General features: G+C 39.8%; 1 protein-coding gene across 2 annotated transcripts in view; it reads right to left on the bottom strand.

Annotated features, from left to right (window-relative positions):
• Window positions 1-20,976, bottom strand: part of Arhgap6 (Rho GTPase activating protein 6) — a 475,573-nt gene that overhangs the window by 249,176 nt on the left and 205,421 nt on the right. Inside the window, exon 1 of one of the 2 annotated variants that reach the window (XM_005411387.2) lies at window positions 6,617-6,668. The exons of the other annotated variant lie outside the window; for it this stretch is intronic. The gene's annotated coding sequence lies outside the window, so the exon portion shown is untranslated. Of the gene's footprint in view, window positions 1-6,616; window positions 6,669-20,976 lie in introns of those variants that run through there. 2 annotated transcript variants of the gene reach the window in all.

The following is a 20,976-nucleotide window of genomic DNA, read 5'->3' as shown; positions in this document are numbered from 1 at the left end:
TCAGGAGGGTAATTAACTTGTTTTGCACATCTAATAAATGGTGGAGTTGCTATGAAAATGGAAGTTAGACCCAAATCTGTACACACCAGCTAGCATGTTTCAAAACGGAGGCTCTTTTGTGTTAAATCAGATTCATTCATTAGATTGCCAATGCTCCGCCTCACATCTCCTAGGCCAGTGGTTTTCGAATGAGAACGATTTTTCCACCAAGGGGCTACTTGGCAATTTCTGGAACTATTTTGGGCTGTAACAACTTTGGGGAAGTGGCGCTTGTATCTAGCGGGTAGAGACTAGGTATGGTGCTAAACATCTTACAGTGCACATAATAGCTCCCAACAAAGAATGATGTGGCCTTAAATGTTAAGGGTCCTGAGGCTGAAAGTTCTTGTATGTGCATAAGGAATTTATCTTTTAATAATTTCTACTTAGTAGGAGTATATCTCACACCCATATCATAGTTTCTTTCAGTAAATTGTGTCTTGTAGCCCTCTAGAAATTAAGGGGAATGTTCCCCCAGAGCAGAAGAATGGAGCTCAGCCTGGGACTTGTATCCAGCTGACATTGCATGTTGCTGGAGCACAAACACATAGGTTGGTAACAAAAATAGGGATCACAACTGATAACTGTAGAAGAGTCCCTTGGAGCACTTGACCATTTGCCCAAAGAAACTTTTGCTATAACTTCAAAACTCCCTTGATTTTAGAGGCTCAACAATAGTATAAATGGTAACACTTGGCATCACTTTGGTGTGGGGAAGTTTCAGAGTGACTTCACACGCGATGGTACCCTCTTCCCAATAAATCTATCTTGTGGTTATGATAAGTAGAAAAAACACAGAAGGCAAATATTAAGAATTTGTTGTCAGGAGTTTAATAAAATGAGGAGAATAAAAGAGAATGTCCCTCTCTTGCCGAGACACTTAACCTATCTGTATCCCATTAATCCAACAAATAGAGAGGATGAGCTAGAGAGTTCCAGATGCCCAGGGAATGCGTGATACACAAAGGCTAAGCATCCACACTTTAGTAGGGGCTTCCGTGATTGAGGTATAATAGGAATCAACCAAAAGAAACAGCCCCAAGCCTAGTTCTTGGATTATTTTTTCTTTGGGACCATGTTTGTGAAGGTGGTTCCCAACTAGTGGCAAATTTACCCCCTCCCTCGGGCACATTTAGTAATAAGTGGAGGCATTTCGGCTGCTGCAACTTGAAGTCAAGAGAAGCTACTATAGGTATCCAGTGACAGAGACCAGAAATGTTGCTCAGTGGCCTATAATGCACAGGACAACCCCCCAAAACACAGAGCAAACGGTGATCTGGCTGCAAATGTCAGTGCGTGAAAAACTCTACTTGATGGATAAAATGGTTCTTATTGAGATATTCTCAATGTATCAGAATCTAAGCATCAGACTGGGGCAGTTTCATTATTTCAGATTTGTTGGGCATCTTTCTTCACATTCACACACACACACCCCACAGATGGAAAGATATTACCCAGAAAGAAAGATTTCTCTTCCCTTTCAGCAGTAGGCAGGACAAGATTAAAGGGGTCTAGAAAGAAGTGGCTAATCAGTATATAGGAAAGTGTTGACTTCAGGGGCATTGACACCAGCACCACTTGGAAGTGGATTTTTAAAAATTAACTTTGCAAATCTCCCCAAAACATGCTAAATCAGCATCCCAGGGAACACCGCTCAGGACTGAGTTTAGAGGCTAAATTCCTATACTGTTGTTATATAAAACACAGTTTGAGAACTGTAAATATGATGATAAGGTGCAGAAATTGAGGCTTAGAATGGCTTGCCCTTAGGCTAGTGACTTGACCAAGGTCATGTAACTAACAGAGTCAATGCTGGAAGCCATCTTAAGCTTTGAATTTAATATTAAAAGAAGGTGGAAAATATCCTTAAGTGAATGACTAACAAGCAAAAGTCATATCCATCCACAGCCACTGAAGAAGAAATGAATGCAACAGTTGGGTCAATTCAGCACAACCCATAGCCTGTCAAGTATCTTGTTACACTTTCTTATAGTTTTGTCAAGTTTCTCCTTATTTTCTTGGTGACTGAGAGTAAAAAAGACTGCTACATACGACTTCTTTCAAAGTTCTTACAATAGGGGCTGGGGATTTAGCTCAGCGGCAAAAGCACCTGCCTGGCAAGCGCAAGGTCGTGAGTTCGGTTCCCGGTACCGGAGAAAAACCAAAAAAAAAAAAAAAAAAAAAAAGTTCTTACAATAACTGATTTCATTAAATTTTAGTTTTCAAAACAATAGAATTATTTTCTCTCACATTAACATGTTAAGAAATGACAGTTGTCTATATAAGTTACACAAATCACTATTCCTTTTGCATTTCCAAAAGGAAAACGCCTTGCAAGTCTATTGAAAACCACTCACCCAGAAAAAAATTTCATATCTTCCACCTTGGCAACATGAAGTTATCAACCACTAGCTCCCTATGGTTGATGGGAAAGTCTGAGGTATGAAACAAAAGAAGGCTGTCTTGTACATCATAACAGATAATCTGACAACGTCTAATCCCTCAGTCTGCATTCCCACAAATCCAATTTTTGCAGCAGAGTTGACTAAAAGAACAGAAGAGATTCAGTTTGTAAAAGCTGAAGGAAGATATCAAGACTGATGCTTGATTTGAAGGGATGCCCTGCATAAGAACAGAAAGGCTTTGCCCATTTTTTTCCAGAACACTGGACAAAAAACAAAGGGTGGGGGTTACTAAGACTCAAGTTTTGGCTGAACATAGAAAGAAATTTCTATATCTGACCTAACAATTCCATTCCTAAGCATACAGGCAAGTAATATAAAAATACATCCTCACAAAAACCTTTTACATGAATGCGCATAGTGAAATTATTCATAAAAGCCAAAATATGGAAATAATTCAGATGACCACCAACTGATGAATGGATAAACAAAATGTGATCTATCCATACAGTGGAAGATGTCTTAGCCATGAAAACGAATGAGGTACTATTACGTGATACTACATGAGTGAGCCTTAAGAAATTGGTGCATATTGAAAGAAGCCAGTCAGAAAAGACCACATATTGTATGATTCCTTTTATAAGAAATGTCCAGAACAACTAAATCCACAGAGATCAAGACTATATTGGGGGATTAAAAAGTTGAGGAGGCGATAGCTATATCATACAGTGTTTTAGGGCTGATAAAAATATTCTAAAATTTATTGTGCTGGTGACTGTATAATTTCTAATGTGCTAAAAGTGAATTATTCACTTCAAATGAGTGAATTGTATGGCATGTGAATTCTGTGAAAAGGAGGAAGGAAAGAAAATGGAGGGAAAGAAGGAGGGAGGGCAGGAAGAAAGGAAAGGAGGAAAGAAGGGAAAGAGGGAAGGAGGAAAAAAGGTAGCACCTTATAATAAATGTAGTGCTACGAGAGAAGAAAGGAAGCTGTTTCAGGGAACAGCAGTACCTTCTTCCCTGGCAATGTTTAAGAGGAGTTTGGGTGGCCCTCCACTCTTCAGCTTGGAGAGGCTGCACCATGTGGGCCATTCCACTGTAGGGCTTCCAACTCTAAGATGTAAGAGCCAGTCTTCCAGCGGTTTAGTTCCTCCCTGTCTCCCTAACTACAGCATGAGTGGCATAAGGCTAAAGATTGGTTTCTGTTAATTCGTTCAGTCCATTCTTTCATTCAATCTTTCAATGCGAACTGAAGACAAGGTTTTGTGCTATTTCTCTCTCAGTGAAGTAAGGCTTCTTGTCTTAGGCAGAGTTCCCCAGAAAAAGTTACTAATATAAAAGCTGGTGTGCAGGTAATTTGCTAGAATGTGTTCCAAAGAGAAACTGGTAAGGAGTGGGAAATACAGGGGCAGGGAAGGGGAAACATCCAGGTAAGCATATGATTTCTAGCATAGTTCCATCTCAGCCTAATCCTGAGGGGAGCGCTCTGGACTGTCAATTACATGCCTGAGTTTGTCCCAAAGTCAAAGGAGCTGTGAGCTTTAATATTTTCATTCTTGCCCAGCATCGGCTATAGGCTGCCCCAGAGTGATCAAAACTCCCATACAAGCTCCAAGGTACTTCTTGTGCTTTCTGGGTACAGGGAAACTTCTCCAGAGATCCACAGGAAGTCTTCTGCAGAAACTCACAGACATTGGCCACTAGAGGCGAACCATAGGGAAGCTGGGGAATGGGACAGGTGCAAAGAACTGGTGAAAGAGCTGAGGTACTGTGTGCAGGGAAGAACAGGAGCCAGTACACTTTGCAGTTGCAGATGTGTGTAGCTCTGAAAGCTATCTATCATTCTGTTCCTACACCCAGGTTAGAAGCCTGCAGGGTTCACATGTGTTTCCACCAGATGAAGTACAGATCAATCTTTCCAGGCTTGCCAATCTGCCTTATTGCTCTCCTTGCTGATAAATGCTTTATCTGACATTTTTGCCCATATTAGACCTGTTTTGTTTCATATGCTGGCATATCTTCTGAAGTGAGTAACTTGCCCACTAGTACTACAGGGAATTTCTCAGCAACTTCGGCAACCTCACTTGCCATTTCGCTACTTATTTTAAGGCTGGACAGATGCCAAAGCTGCAAACCCATGGGAACATCTATGACTGGGTGACTTCGCTTACTAGATTTGTTTTCGTCTCTTGAATCAACACAAATAGGCTCAAGATACTGATTCCCCAGCCACACATTTAAAGTTTCTCTGTTTCAGCAATCATTTCATGATGTCATGTGTTAGCACACTATTTTGGTGGAGATGAAATTAATGTGTGTCTAGAATGTAGAGATATGTAGATATACAGCTATAGATGATCCCTGATTTATGATGGCTCCACATATTTTCTGGCTATATGATGGTGTGAAATTGATGAACATCTAGAAGAAACCATCTTTTGAACTTTGATTTTGATATTTTCCCAAGCTAGTGGTAGGTGGCACAATCAATAATAGGGTCTTGATGTTGGCAGAAGCCATGAGATCACAGGGAGAAACAAGAGGTACTCCATAGTACAGTATGTTGCTAAGCTAGAATGTTTGTCAGCTTAACTATACATTGAATGTATGTTTGACTTGTGATGTTTTAACTTACATTGGGTTTATAGAAATGTAACCCGATCATAAGCTGAGAAGCATCTATTAGTCTATTATCTATCTAACTATCTATCTATCTGTCTATATCTATCCATCATCCACTCATCTGTCTAATATACTCACTTGCAGCAGTGCTTTGTGTCTCTGTTTACTTTTGTCACATAGGAATGGGACTTTTCTCAGCTTGCATGACAGCTACCTTTATCCCCAAAACTGCTTTTCCTTTCAAAGTGCCTGCAACAGGTTTGTTGACCTATTTCAATTTTTAAAAAGTAGTTTCTATATTTCCTTCCCTTCTGCTACTCCTTATTAGTACCTTTTTCCTCTCATGGCATGCATAGCTATCACATAAATGGGGCTCATGGCAAAGCACCTCAAAACCTAGCAGAAAGGCAACAAAAATTTAGCCGACTGAAAAAAATAAAGGGTAGAAACAAAAAGAGCTCCCAGAACCTCTTGATGCATACTTTGGCAGTGAGGAGAGAGCCAGAGGGCTTTGCTCCAGAGTATGGTTTTGTTTGTATCTATGAAAGTGCACGAGTTGAAATTCCATAAATAGGGGAGCTTCTTTCTGTACCACGATCTATTGCTAATATTTTCTTTTCCTTTGACGTCTGTCCTCAGCATTTCAGTTCATAGTGAGTGCTTAGTAAATGCATGAAAACTCATGTTAAAAAGTGTTACAGGGGCGCAAAACATTCTAGAAAAAAACCTAGGAAAATACCAAGGGGAGGAAAAAACATCATTCGATAAATTTACAAAAACTTAAAGGGCAAGAATGTTGCTTTTCAACCAGGAGCCACTAAAGGAACGTACTTGTAGAAAGATGTTTTTCTCACATCTAGCACAGAGGTGGGTAAGATTGGTTTCTACATTTTTAATTGGTTGGGAAAAAAAATCAAAAGAATATTTCATGACATGTGAACATTATATGAAATTTCAGTTTCAGCCTCCATAAATAAAATCTCCTTGGAACACGGTCACACTCCTTCGGTTAAGGATTTGTCTCTGGCTACTTTCGTGCTACACAAGCAGAGGTGAGTAATTGTCAAAGAGATTAAATGGCTCACAAAACCTAAACTCTCCGGTCTTTTACAGAAAATGTTTGCTGACCTTCAAATTAGAAAACTGAAATTGCAATTAGTTTCTCTTTTTTTTTCTACTTTTGGTTTTCATCTTTTCCCTCCTGGAGTTTAACAAGTCCAAAGGAAGAAAATCTATATTCCATATATTCTTTTCTACATCTCAATTACTTTATTTTATTTATAGCCTTGAAGCTGACAGATAACTTGCTGAAGAGAACCAAGCTTGTTATTTCTAGAAGCCTCAGGTAAATGTGTTGGGGATTCATTTTGTCTGTAGAAAACACCTCCAGCCTCATTTCTTCCAGAATAACACAAATCATAATGAAATATAAAGGTTCCTCTGTTGTACTTGTATTTACTCTCTTCGAACCATTTGACAAAGTATTTCCCTAGCACTGACTGGTGTTTTGTTAAGTATCACCAAAAACAAAACTTTCCTTGAGGCTCGCTTACCTTGCAAGTTTGATCCTATTTTCAAACACATGTTGCCGCTTGGTATTCCTCACTCCTGCAACGAACTGGGTTTGCACTCATCTGCACTGGATTCAATTACACAACATGCCACGTGCTCTGAGACCAGAAAAGCAGAAGACTGCAAATCATCCATGTCTATGTTTGTCCCTTGGAGTCCTGTGATTCCTTCTTGCCCTTAAAACCCGGGCTACTCAGAGGGTGAAAACTCAAATTGTTATTTATGACACAAAATTTTCAATAGGCTGTGAATTCCAAGTCAGGCCACACTGTTTAAATAAATAAATAAATTTGCACATAAAAATTTCAGACTTCAAGATTCTGAGAGGTATTCAAAAATTCAACCCAGTTTCTGCAACTAGCCTAATGCACACAGCATCCTCTCTGTGCTCTGACCATTTCATGACGTGGCCATCAACCTATTTGACTTCTTTCTTTTGAAATTCAAGGTCATACATGGAACATGATTCCTTTGTTTTTCCTCTACTTATTACAACCATCTTCCCCCATGATGTCCATCACCTCCCTTCCCCTTCCAGTTCTCCTTGGCTCACATAACTCTGAATGTGCTGGAGGAACCTTCCCTAGCCCACCCCACCTCCCTCCAACAGAAGACCCTATGTATACCTTCCTATGTATACCTCTGTTAGTATGTTTGTCTTGTCTCATTTCCTCAAAACACCATTCTTCCCCAAAACACAGCTGTCACATCATCATTTTACCCAGAAGCCTGGACCTGTGCCTGGTCTGCAGCACCTACTTGAGGAATATTTGTCAAATATTGCTTTTAAGTATGATTCCAGGAAATGAAAACCAACAGCATGAGTGGTTATAGCACCACGAAATCTAGAACGAATCGGGGCTGGAGTCAGGTGCAGTGGCGGTGATTGGAGTGACCTGGTGATGGTTGCAAAAGAACTGTCTTTCAGGCCCAGACTTGACCACCGTGCTGCATGTTGCTGGTGCTAGCCATTTTTTATCATGAGGACACTGTGATATCGTACTTCCAAAGCAAATCCTTTCAAAAGGAAAATTTTGGTCCTTAGGAAAGATAAACCACAAATCCAGAAAAAGACAGTCCACAGGAAATCATGGTGATGCTGTCCAATCTCAGAGCCACTATTTTTGGTTACAGAGTAAATGTATCCATGGGCCTCCCACAAAGGAATTGAGTACAACCAAGAGGGAAATGTGGCTCACAGAACAAGGGTGCTTCCCAAGCACATATTAATCTGTGTAGACTTTAGGTGATAGGGTTCCCTAATTTGGCTTTTCATAGAAACAAGTGTAATCCTTCGCAAAAAGCTTTTGGTAACTACGAATGTGATGCTTTGATAAGTGGGAATCCTAATTTGGCATACTCAGGTCTGTTCACCTCTATAATCAGACTCTGAGACCTAACTCTTTGGGTTGCAACACTGAGGGACCCCTAAGGGGCAGAGCAATTCACTTCTCTTAAGACAAGGTTCTTTAAAGTCTCCAGCCCAAAAATTGAGAAGCCCACTTCAAGTCCAACCCCACAGCTGGCAATGGGATCCTTTTCCCAACAGGACACCTACTGACCCCAACCCCACTCTCCGCTGGGGATGGCCACCAGAGAAATAAAGTGGAACAAGGAAATTATTTCCCTAAGAAGGAGCCTCCTCTCAGAAGCAGCAGTATCTCAAGCGCTGGCCAAGAAGCTGGATGGGTGTCACTTCACCTTCTACTGCCAGAGCTTCATTTCTACAAAAATGCAAGCTATACTGTTCTCTATATTTTCTCCCAAACTAATATTTGAATTTTTTTTGTCCTTTTGAGACAGGGTCTTGCTATGTAGTTCAGGCCGGCCATGAGCTCACTTTGTAGCCCTGGCTTTCTTTTGTTAAAAAAAAGTAGTCTTTTGAAGTGCTACACCAGACCTGGGAGGTTGCATCAAGATCCTCTAAATCATCTGAGAATCTTATAAATACTCAACTCCTGTAATTTCTCATCACTTGCCAGTTGGTTCAGTGTTTTCCCCCTTTGAAGGATGGTAATTTTAGAAACCTCATGAGTGTCCACACATGTGCTTTTGAATATATGTACTATATACATACATACAGATATGTACATAATAATATATATATTCAGTTTCAGTAAAATACACAAAATGATGTTACATCTATGAGTGAATGATTTTTTACAATCTGTGTATATGATAACTAACTTTATAAGGTTTTATAAAATCAATAAATGAATCTGACGCTGGAAAAATACAAGGGGATGGAGGGAGGGGAGAAAGAAGTGAATTAAAATGTGTTAAATACACATATCAATTCCCTGCCATGAATGTAATCATTATGTACTGCAAAGTTGTACTAACAATAGATATTGAAAGATTTTAGGAAGATAATCAAACAAAAATAGTATGTTTGGTATATATAAATCAAAATTTTGAATTGACTATCTAGATAGTTAGAGTTAATTAAACTTAACTTATTTAAGTTGTAGCAGTGTCATTTTTTTAAAGGATGGACATCAATTACCATAATTATTGGATTATTACATCCTTTTTATACACTTTTAGCATTTAAGTTTTTTCTTTTTATAATCTCTCATTTGCATCCATGGGAGGGGATAAATTTAAGTCAGTACGTCAGCCAAAAATTTGAGTGACTCTTAAAAGACCTGGCTATTTCTTCTGACCTTCTGAAAAAAAACTCTCTCAATTCCTCCCTTGGGAGGAATAACACTTGAAGCTTTTTTGTAAAATGTAAAAGTGATTTTTTGGAGATGTGCACACATTCTATCCAGCCTCCCACATAAGACTGGGCAGACAGCCAAAATTCAAGAGCGCAATTGAGGCAGATAACACTTTGCATACAAACAACTCCCTCCATCTCCAGCGTCTCTTTACAATTTCTCCAAGTCAAGACTAAACAGAAATAGAAAGAAAAAAATCCCTCCTAATTTCTGTCTTAGGGTCCGTAAATTCTACCTTGAGCTGTGCTTGACACCCTCAGTGGCTTCCCCTTTGATAGAAGAGCCCGAGGCACACAGCCTGCTTGGTGGCTTCATCCACCACAACTGAAACACTATCTTCTTAAGCTTGCCATGGGCAACTTGAAGCTGAAATCATCTAGTCAGGCATGCCGTCGCTGTCCAGGTTGATGTAGTCTAATGCAGAAAGCTGGAAATAAAATGTATTCCCTTTGTGGCTGAGACTAGATTCCAAACATAGTCTCAAACAAGGGGCAGGGCTGTTGTGTAAACTAGTGCAGATATTTTATGAGGTGCAGATCATAGCAACATTTTTAGTAGAAAACTGACTGCAAGCAGTGATGCTAGGTTTTCATTCGTAAAGAGATGTGTATTCCTTTCTTTTTTGAAACTCTTTTTTGGAGTATAATATAGATACAGGAAAGCACTGAATCCCCCAGCACACGCCTCAGTGCATTTTGCAAAGTGCTCACCTTGTATAATGACCACCGAGAGCACAAAACATCCCCTTCCAACCTTAACCCTCTAAAAGTCACCATGTCCTAACTTCCAACACCAGAGACTTGTTGGCCTGTTTCAGAGCTGTAGATCAATCTTTTTGACCTGGCTTCTTTTCTCAGTACTGCACATCGTGGCATGTAGTGATGCTTCACATTCATTGCTGAGAAGCATTCCACTGTATGAATAAAATACCACTCTTTCCTGGAACTGTTGCTAGACCCTTGGGGTGTCACTAGCTTGGGATTATTAATGGACAGCGTGTGGATGAATATTCTAGTGCATGCCTTCCCGTGAACATATGTAGGTATTTCTGTTGGGTAGCTATGAGAGAGTGGAGCTGCTCCGTCACACAGAGTCCACATGCTCTGCCTCAGACGATACTTACCAGTGGTTTTCCAAAGTCTTTGTACCACCCAACATTGCCAGCAGCAGTAAGCTCACATGCTCGCACTTTCATGGGATAGTTGATACTGTCAGTTCTCTCCCTCTTTTCTCATTGCTGTCATTCTGATGGACAAGTAGTGGCATCACACTGTGATGTAACAGGCAGCTCCCTGGTGACTAATGACTTGGAGCAGCTGTTCATACCTTTATGTGTCTTCGGATATCCTGTGTCTAAAGTGTATACTCAAGTCTTTTGCTCTCATTTTTTCACTTTTTCCTATCAAGAAAAGAGGTTGCTTTTTATATAAAGGGCCAAATCGATTGTATTAGGCTTTGTGAGCCTACATAAAAGCTCTGTCACAACTACTCCACTCTGCACGATAGCACAAAACAGTCACGAACCATGCATGGATGAATGGATCGCTATGTCCCAATGAATCTTCATTTACCAAAAACAGTTTAAGCCCACAGTACATGATTTACCCACTGTTGGTTCATGTTTATGTGCTTTTGACTTTTGCATGTTAGGAAAAGTTAAGTTTTATAAAAGAGCTTGTTGACTGTCTACCTAATATCCATTCTCCTGTTATTTATTGATAATACTGGAGTAGGTGGCCATAATACCTGATCAAAAAAATTACATACAGGAAGCCACGTGTTGGATTGAGGAATTCTAAGAAATTATTGAGTGGAAGCTGTCATACCAAGGACATCCTTTTGAGTTTTCTTCTTCTTCTAGTCTGACATCCAGGCACGATGACTGGAGATACAGCAGCCATCTTGCTAGATTAAGACAGCCAAAAATGTGAAAGTTGGAGCCAAAAATGTGAAAGTTGTCACCAAAAACGATAGACTAAAGCAAATCTAAGATACATACAACAATGTAGAGCTGCTATACCAACCTAATCATTTTAATTGTATTATGTGTGAGAAAAAAATTATCACCTGCATTGTTAAGACATTCCTATTCCAGTTCTGTTCTCAACAACCAAGTATGCTATCTAATAAATAATGAAAAACTCATCTTGTTTCATTATATGTTTACCTTTTAACTCCTTTGTGATGTTAATTGCAATATTACCTAAAGTATTAAAGACATCATACTACAGTGATGTATGCTTATATGTGCTCATAGCAGGATAATTCACAATAGCTAAATCTTGAAAGTAGCCTGTATGTCCATCAAAAGATGAATGGAAAAAGAAAATGTGGTATTAACACACAGTGGACTCTACTGTCCCCAAGAGAAGGATAAACTTAAGACATCTGTAGGAAAATTGATGCATCTTGGGATCATAATATTAAATGAAGAAATCAGACACATGAGCTTAAATATCTCATGGTTTTTCTTATATGAAAAATTCAATATATAAAGTGTGAAATCAGAGACAGATAACAGGTAAAATGGAAGAAAGAGAAAAGAAGCTATTGTAATCCAGTATGGATAATGTATCTACAAGTGTTCCTTGACTTAGTATAATTGTCTTATGTGTTTTGTATGTGTTTTGGCCTATTAGTCTAGTTTTAAATCTCTATGTATGATAATTAATTTTATGAGTTCTTTCAAAATAAATAAATGAATTTGATACCGACATAATAGTGGGGGGAAGGGAAGGAAGAGGGAAAACTTGAGGTATGTTATGTACATGGACGAATTCTCCACAACGAATGCAATCATTATGTACTGCAAACAGGTACTGATAAGTTTAACTTTCTAAAATGTTGATATTAAAGAGGGTAAAGGACATCTTCTTTGGGCAAAACAATACTATGTTTTGGATCAAAAAGACAGTTCAAGAATTGAATCACTGAGGTGTATATTCAGAGCGCAGGATATGGTACACTGTTAATAGGCATGCAGTTCTAAGATACTAATACTCTCAATTTTGGCAACTCAAAAAATTACTAATGTTCTTCTGCCTGTTTGGCATTGTCTAGCCCTCCAGCACACTGAGGGATGTTGATTTTGTATATTCGGAGTACACTTCTGCTTGAGGCTCAGGTGATCATAGAATGCACTTCCTTACAAGGCAGGGTAGAGAGGCTTACATTTCCTGATTGCAGCCCTTTGCAATTTTGTACAACTGAGCGCATATACTCCTAAGTCATGACTCCCTGTGACAGTATTCTATATAATCTGAGAGGATGAAGTATACTTTCCAAAGTGTAATCCTGTTCAACCATCTTACAACAGCTACTTCCTTTATATTCTCCATAGTCTGGCTGCCTTAGTTTACCAGGCGTTACTACTTTTGGCTAATGACAACTTGTGGGACTGGTCGTTTCACTGGACAGCACTAGGCAGATACCCACTCGGAAATACAGTATATTTGCCAACCTGGATTTCCTGGTCAAGAAGCAAGAGTGACCACAAATCAAGGAAAACCTGGAAAAGTTTCTGAGATCCAATTGAAAATGAAGACAAACTTTATTCAAGTTTTAGAGGCGATATCCATTATGACTTTTGGCCATGTCAACCTAGGGACAAAGAAATCACACTGAGGTGGGAAAAAGCCTGGGGCAAGGCACTATTATTAGTGGATGCCGCCAGTTGTCCTTACCTGCTTTTGTCAGGGATCTTCAACTCTGGCCCTCAAAACCAGGGCATTATCTGAGTTAAAGAGCAGAGAAAGGTTGCTGGAGGGCGCTGGCAAAATAAACAAATGGTGGGGAAAAATTGAGCTTGTATGCCCAAGTTCACAAATAGATTCGATGAACTTACATGTCACCTTAAAAATCAAATACGAGTTGGTTACTGAGTTGTGTGTAGATGAGCAAATGATTGCCAACTTATGAATGGGGTGGTCCCACGTTGCTATCTTGCTTTTCCTGTGGGTGAGCATCTTGTCTTCACATTTCTAAGTGGGAGGCTGAATCTTATTACAGGTTCAAGTGTATATTACTACCTGGGGGGTTTTTGTACGCACATTTTAGCGAAGGTACAAGCCAGAGAACAACACAATGCACATGTCCACTCAAGGTGTTAATGAGCAGTCTTTTCAACATGTGACAGGATTTAATGAGACAGGGAACTAGTTTTTTCCTATTCTTAATACCAAAGGAATGATTGTTTTTCAAATTATTCCTGGTTTCTTTAAGTCTCTTGTCTTACAGCCTCGTCTGTTCTAAAATTGTTCTCTTCTGTCTGAAGCATTGTAAAGCACTTTTCCAAGCAGGAAGCCTGAGCCCAGTAATACTGTGATTGTAAAAGCAAATATAAAAAGCCATTACAAACTCCACAGTAACTCCTTCCTTTGAACTTTAGAATCTGTTGTTATTAGGAGAAGAACATTCTTTTAAAAGAACTGTTCTTTTCCTCATTGTCTCAGCTCACTTTGCCTGCTTGGGACACAGATTGAAGCTCTTATGAGTTAAGCCTCAGTATTTGAGCATGTAGTCCATATGGCCATGATAGGGTTAAATTTCCAGGCTATTATTACACCAGGAAGGCAGGGAATCAAAAATTTCTGCAGAGGAAAAGAGCTTTTTTGGGAGTGTAGGACCCTTTAAAACTCTTCTGCATTCTCCAAAGCCAGAGGGGGCCAGATAATTGTCACTTTTCCTGGAACACTTTTCAGGGCTGTGCTAATTAATAATTACATCTTGATGAAAAGAACTGAATTGTTCTATGCAAAAGTAGAAGTGTAGACCCTACACACCTAGTTTCTTCCTTCTGACACTCAATATAAAGCTGAGATCAAACTTGCATAGAGACTGAAAGTATATGAATATAACCAAAGTTGTTTTTAAAACATCAGTTAAATGCTACCAAACCTCAGGGTGTGCAATATGTAATTAGAACAGTGGTTTCAATTGGGGTGCTTCAGTCTCTCAGGGTCGTTGGGCAATGTCTGGAGACATTTTATCATGATACAGGGTGGCATCTAGTGGGTAGAGCCTAAGGATACTGTTAAACATCCTACAGTGTACTGACCAGCCCATGCAACAAAGAATCACCCAGGCCTGAACATCAGCAGTGCTGAGTTTAGAAACTCTGAACTAGAGCCAGCAGAAACTAAAGCAACAGTAGGATGGGCCATGCTCTTTCTAAAATACAGTGGCAAGGGATTTATGCCGGATGAGTGGTGCAGAAAGGAGATATAGCTTCATAAGTTGAGCAAAGTTAACTTTCACATCACGCTGGTCAGGGTCCTAGTAGCTACACACAGAGGGAACAGAAGTTAGCATGAGGCTCTTGTTATTATATATGCCCAAGTTACATTTCTAAACCAACTGTAAGTCTAATTGAGTTCACCCTGAGGTGAAAGATTTCAGATTAGTTGTTCTACAATCTGGAATAGAAGGAGACCATCAGACATTATCCCTGGAGTCAAACCAAAGGACTGCTCTGATGAGAATTTCCCAAGTCTGGAGTGAGGGAAGCAGATTATGACCTCTGGTACGTTCTTTCAGAATGGGATCTGAATAAGTTCCATCCCATCTGGTTAGATTCCAAGTGAAAAATTTAAAAGTTATGCTTTAGAACAAAAGAAAAGGTAACTAGTGATGCTATATGGTACTCACTTTATAATACAGACCAACATAGATGTAAAGAGCAGTATTTTTTCTCCTTAATTACTTTTCACTTCTTTTGGTGCCTTCCTCAGATAAATTCCCTATGTGACTCACATTGAAAAGCAAAAAAGAATGAAAAATTTTCTTGCAGCCAGAAAAGTTGTTGGCAGAAAGTTGACATTCCATTCCATTCCTGTCCTACCAACGTACCCACATTTAACTCCAAAGATGAAATAAACTCTCTGAGCTGTGATTGAAACTTCAAACCACCTCACAGAGTGGCAACATTAATAGTAAATATCGAATAGGCCTTAGTCATAAATACGTAAATACCTTACAGGGACATCAAAACCACATAATTCTTATGGACATTTTAAGGAGTATCTGCTTTATTTGTGGACAAGTATCCTCCCACTTCAGTCTGTCTTCTAAATCATATGAACAACATTGAGTCTTGACATCCTGCAGAGGTTTTTTTTAATCACGCCCTATTTTTCCATAAAATGATGCTTATTAATGAGAAGTATCAAAAACCTGGGAACAGATTTTCAATCCAATGTTAGCTTTCCTAGAGTACATTGAATTTCCATAAACCATTGAGAATATAGGCATTGGTCCAATAAATACTAAATTTCACTTTCAGTGGTGCCTGTGGATTTGTTGGGTGAAGAAAATGACGTATCAGTATCATACTCTCCATTCTGCAAGACAAAAGAGGAGGTACATAGATCTTCAAGTGACTAAGTTAAAATGACAAGCTCCATTTCTGTCTATGTCAGACTAGTATGATCCATTATGTTTATATAAACCCATCTGTAGTTAGAACCTTCCATATGTCATCACCATTTTCAAATTACTTTATTTTTATGGATCTATAACAACCTACGATATAAATAATCTTAAAGCCAAAATTGAAAAGTCAAATCAATTAACAAATAAGCTTAGAGATTTGCCCACAAATATTAAACAGCCCACTCGCATCATATATTATCTTATGCTATGGGTTGAAAAACTACTCCCCTTGGGTTAAATCTATCCCATTGCCTGCTTTGTAAATAAAGTTTTATTGGAACACACCCACAATTTATTCATGTATGTCTATCCACTTTCAGCCTACAAAAGCAGAGTTGAGTAGTTGTGACACCCTGTCTGGTCTACAAAGCTGAAAATATCTAATCTTTGGTTCTTTACTGAAGCAGTTTGTAGACCCCTGGACTGCATCCCAGTGGGTACTTTTCCTCAGTAGTATATGTGTATATAAATCATAATTTTAAAGACAGAATATTTCTGCAGACTTAGTAATAAAATATGCAAGCAGACAATAAGCAAACACACACAGATTTATCAAGACACTTGTTTCTAAAGGACACTGACCATGCAAAGCATTAGCTTAAAATAATGAAATTTGCTAAAAATTTTTAGTTAATATAAAGAGTTTGGCAGATGTGAATATTTCTTGATGCAAGGATGAGGGTTTTTCATTTCCTATGGCATTTTAAATGATGTAAATATAATAATCTACTGTATAGACTATAGCTGTGCTTAGAAAAAATTTGAAATCCCAGTAAGATAGCTCTTGTTAAGGAAACTGGAAAAGACCAAGTAGACTTGCAGAAAAAGAAACATCACAAAACTGAACAATTGTTTCTCCACACTTATGCCTTCCATCTAAATCAGAACAGCTTTCATTTCTGCGCAAATTCTCCCATCCTCTCTCAGCAATCAACCTTCATTGTGCCATTTTGGAATCTCAGATTCAAATATTCTAGTCTTTGAGCACAGCTTCCAATGTTTCCTCCTCTCTGTCTTCCATAGTATCGGGTCCCACTTAATTTCCATGCCTGCTATCCAGCTTGGGTTCCAAGGTCAGTTGCACAAACCCTTCTTGTCCTTCCCTTCTCTCCTAGCTGTGAGTTAGCCAAGTCTAATCTCATCAACATCTGACCACGTCTTTCTCCCTCAAGTTGGATGGAAGTACACTGGGTAAAGACATTATACAAATATGGATGCTGGACACAAATCGCAAGTTGTTATTCTGGCAGGACTCATCAATCCAGTGTGCTCCTCCCTCTTCCACAACCTCCAACTCTTAGCCTGCGTGCCACATCCTTTTTTAACTCCCTACTTAAACCTGTACTACTTGAAGTTATTGCCTCTCTCGTAGAGAAACTAGCATAACTGCTAAGAACTCCTGCTGCTCATATCTGCGTCGGATATGATGGGTCAGAGGCCAACCTCAGCATCAGGAGTGACAAAGTCTCCATAGGCAATATACTTAGGGCCAAGAACCATTCGCCTAGATTTTAATTCCTACCAAGTAAGCATCCTCATCTGAGTCCTCTCTCCTAAGCTCCTACCAAGAACCTCCATGGATACCTCCAGATGGGAATTTTATGAGTACATCAAGCTTACCATGAGAGATATCAAAAATTACCCATATCACTTTCTTAGGATATTGTTCCTGATTCCCTGAAATGCTTCACCTTTACCCAATTTTCTGAGCCAGGTATCAGTGATGCTTCTAGAATCCTATGCATAACCATTTGGTTTAGGATTGGGGGCTAGTGGCAAGTTATTTTCACTTCATTTCTGTGGCTTATCTGTGACGGCTGGGAACAAGATGCTTAGAAAGTTATAATAAACCAGATTCTCCAGGACTCTTCCTTTGTTACTGCCGGCAGAGAAGTTACCACGACCACTCATCCCAAAAAAGCACTAAGGCCAATGGGAACCTACGTCAGAAATCTCTCTCAATTCTCTCACTTCCTTTTTGCCATCATCAATAGTCTCTTGGCCTTCCTGCTCCACTTCCCCAAACCCCAATCTATTTATCCTCTCCGTTGCCAAAAATGTCTTTCTAAAATGATGTTTTGATTAGTCACATCTCATCAGCCACGTAATACTGACACTGTGGCAGCTGCTGGGCATTGCCTGCAACTGCCTGCAAAAAGCGATGGTACTCAATGCTTGTCATGCCTGCAGCGCGGCTCTTTCTTCCCCAGTGGGTACATCTGCACTAGGCTTTTGTGAGTGAGCTCTCAAGTCACCCTCTTCTGGTGAAGCTTCCTTGCACACCCACAAGCCACTGCATCCCTCTCTCCTTGGACTAAACAGCCTGGAGCCATGCCTTTTCACGGATGGAACTTGATCATTCACTTTGCACATGTACCTTCCTCTCCCGATTGAGTTCTCCTGAAAGCAGGGGCCTCAACTTCCTGACTTGTCCACTTGCAACCTTTAACATGGGGTGTGGCACCCTGCAGGAGATGTGGTAAGAAAGGCTCAGTGAATGCACAGGTGAAAGTCCAGGGACTCGGAAGGACTCCAGGGTGACTTGCGTCTGAGCAGATCTGTGAGTAAACACACGTGGACCAACATGTCAGGAAAACCTGGGCTCAAAGAAAATGGCAGGCTGCCAAGTTTCCCAGTGCTACTGGAAATCACTCACAGACACGTACACAGGTACGACAGCATTTTCTTGTGACAGGTGAGATATTCACCGTGACAGCAATGTCTGATGAGTGAGCACATTCTACAGCGGTGTGTGCTCATGGGATTTGCCCCCAGATACCAACGACAAGGCAGTTTGTTTTTCTCTTTATGAGAGACCTTTCTAGAATAATAAAATGTAAGGTGCTATGTAGTTGATATCTACATGGAGTTTGAGAAGTAATTTGTGGTTGAAATTCTCTTCCTGGAACACAGTGCATGTGTGTGTGCGTGTGTGTGCGTGTGTGTGCGTGTGTGTGTGTGTGTGTTCTTTTGCTATCTCTTGTGTGTTTGACCCCTGGTTGATATGATAGGTGAAATTCTGTTGTTGTTGTTTGTTCATTTGCTTGATTTTTTTTTTTTTTTTTGGTTTTTCTCCGGTATCAGGAACCGAACTCACGACCTTGTGCTTGCCAGGCAAGTGCTTTTGCCACTGAGCTAAATCCCAGCCCCATTTGCTTGATTTTTAAAGCAGCTCACTGGTGTGCAGTCTGGTAACAGGTAGGGCTCAAACTAAATACAGCAAATGTCATTTAAATATGCTCTGGTACTTTCATGAAATTCAAAAAAACTACTATAATGCAAGGAGAAGGAATTTCTTTCTGAAACGGAGTGCCCTAGCCCTTTAGGCTTCTGAGTCATTTTAGCTTCAAGATGAACCCTCCGCTGTGCAGATACTGTGAACTGTCTGGAATGCACATTCTTCCAAGGTGTGACAGCCCCTGAGAAATCACAGAAATCTGACCCCAGAGAAGTCCACTTGGTAGCAGCAGCGTCATAGGTTGACTGTGCTATTACTTCCTGAATGCCAGTCATTCCAAAACATGAAAAATCATGGTCCAAACAGGGTTTCTCAGCCTCGGCACTATGGACTTTTGGGGTTGGATATTGTTATGGAGTGAGATCCATTCCGAGCATTGTAACATGTTTACAGCCCAGCCTGGCCATTTGTATAAACCTCCAGTTGTGACAACCATCTCCAGCCATTACTAAATGTTCTATGGGGAGAGCAAATCGTCTCCCACATCTGTACCTCCCACTGAGAACTTCAAAGAATGGGGTCTTACTGGAGAATTATCCAGATGGCCGATAGTGTAAACGCTAGGAGAGAGACTGAAACAGCCCCTCTGGTAGATCTGGTTTTGTAGCAGTAGAGCTCCATCAGTGGAGATTTGCCCCTTGTACTCCACATACCTCAAAAGTGCTCCTAAAGCCAATGTCACATGGACTCTCAGAGAAAAATTTGTCTGTGGGTGCCCCTTCCAAGACACTGTTAAACACAGGGGAAAACACTGAGAGAAGTTCTTGTGTGGAAATGCCTGCTTCTGTGACAAAATTTCTCTAGAGCAAAACTAATTAGGGAGAATGCTTCTTGTGTGAACATAATAAAATGCTGTTTTGATTAGTCACATATTATAGGCCACATGATACTGACACTGTGGCAGCCACTGGATGTTGCATGAAAGTCCCTAGAAGGCCCCATGGTGTTCAGTCTTTTCTTTTCTTTTCTTTTCTTTTCTTTTCTTTTCTTTTCTTTTCTTTTCTTTTCTTTCTTTTCTTTTTTCCTTCCTTCCTTCCTTCTTTCCTTTCTTCCTTCCTTCCTTCCTTCCTTCTTTCCTTCCTTTCTTCCTTCCTTTCTTCATTTCTTCTTTCCTCCCTCACTATGGCCTATCCTAGATGCAAAAAAGCAGACTCACTTGTTGTCATAGCAACAGAGCTAGAGTGCAGTTCCTATACCCCTGTGATTTCACAGTGCAGGCTCCTGATGCTACCAGACTTGATTTTCTAATTGCTTGAGCAGACGAATCAGTGCACTCAAGCACTGCAGGTCAAGAAATAAAACTTCTGTTACAAGCGATGAAAAAGATTCAAATATGTAGCTCCTCAAGCTAAAAGGAGACTTCATGTTTGAAGAACATTCCAAGGGGATAAACAAATGTGGAAGCTCTTTGTAGACTGCTTAGTTCACTTCAGAATGAAGCAGGATGTGGCAACATATGTAAAAGTTATGGAATACAAACCTTCAGCACCCTGCAGCAGTATCACTTCCCTGATGCTCCAGGCTAAGACAGTGTTCTTCTCCCTGACCCCCTAGTACCTTGTGAAAAATCTGTCCCATTGCAGGGACATTCCTTTGCAGATCTCAGTTTGCTCCTAGACTGGAGACTTTAGTCTATTGCTGAATTGGGAGCACTCTTTTATCTTCAAAACTTAAGAAAAGCTGAAAATTAAAGGACAACAAAGAAACTCATACAACTATTTAGAACAAGAAAAAGTGCGATTATAAATCAACCCCAAACCTAGAATTTGTAACAAGAGATTTAGAGTTAGTGTAGAAGAAATCTGAGAAATGCTCCACTGATGAATTTAGAGTACCTCTGTAATTCATTTATTCATTTATCCCAAAATATTATCCCAAAACCATATGGTAACTTGCATCTGTTTTTTGCATTTCTCTCTCTCTCTCTCTCTCTCTCTCTCTCTCTCTCTCT

This window comes from Chinchilla lanigera, unplaced genomic scaffold, assembly GCF_000276665.1.
Source record: "Chinchilla lanigera isolate Chin_1 unplaced genomic scaffold, ChiLan1.0 scaffold00143, whole genome shotgun sequence".
Classification (NCBI taxonomy): domain Eukaryota; kingdom Metazoa; phylum Chordata; class Mammalia; order Rodentia; family Chinchillidae; genus Chinchilla; species Chinchilla lanigera.
This window is presented reverse-complemented; position numbering and strand designations above follow the sequence as displayed.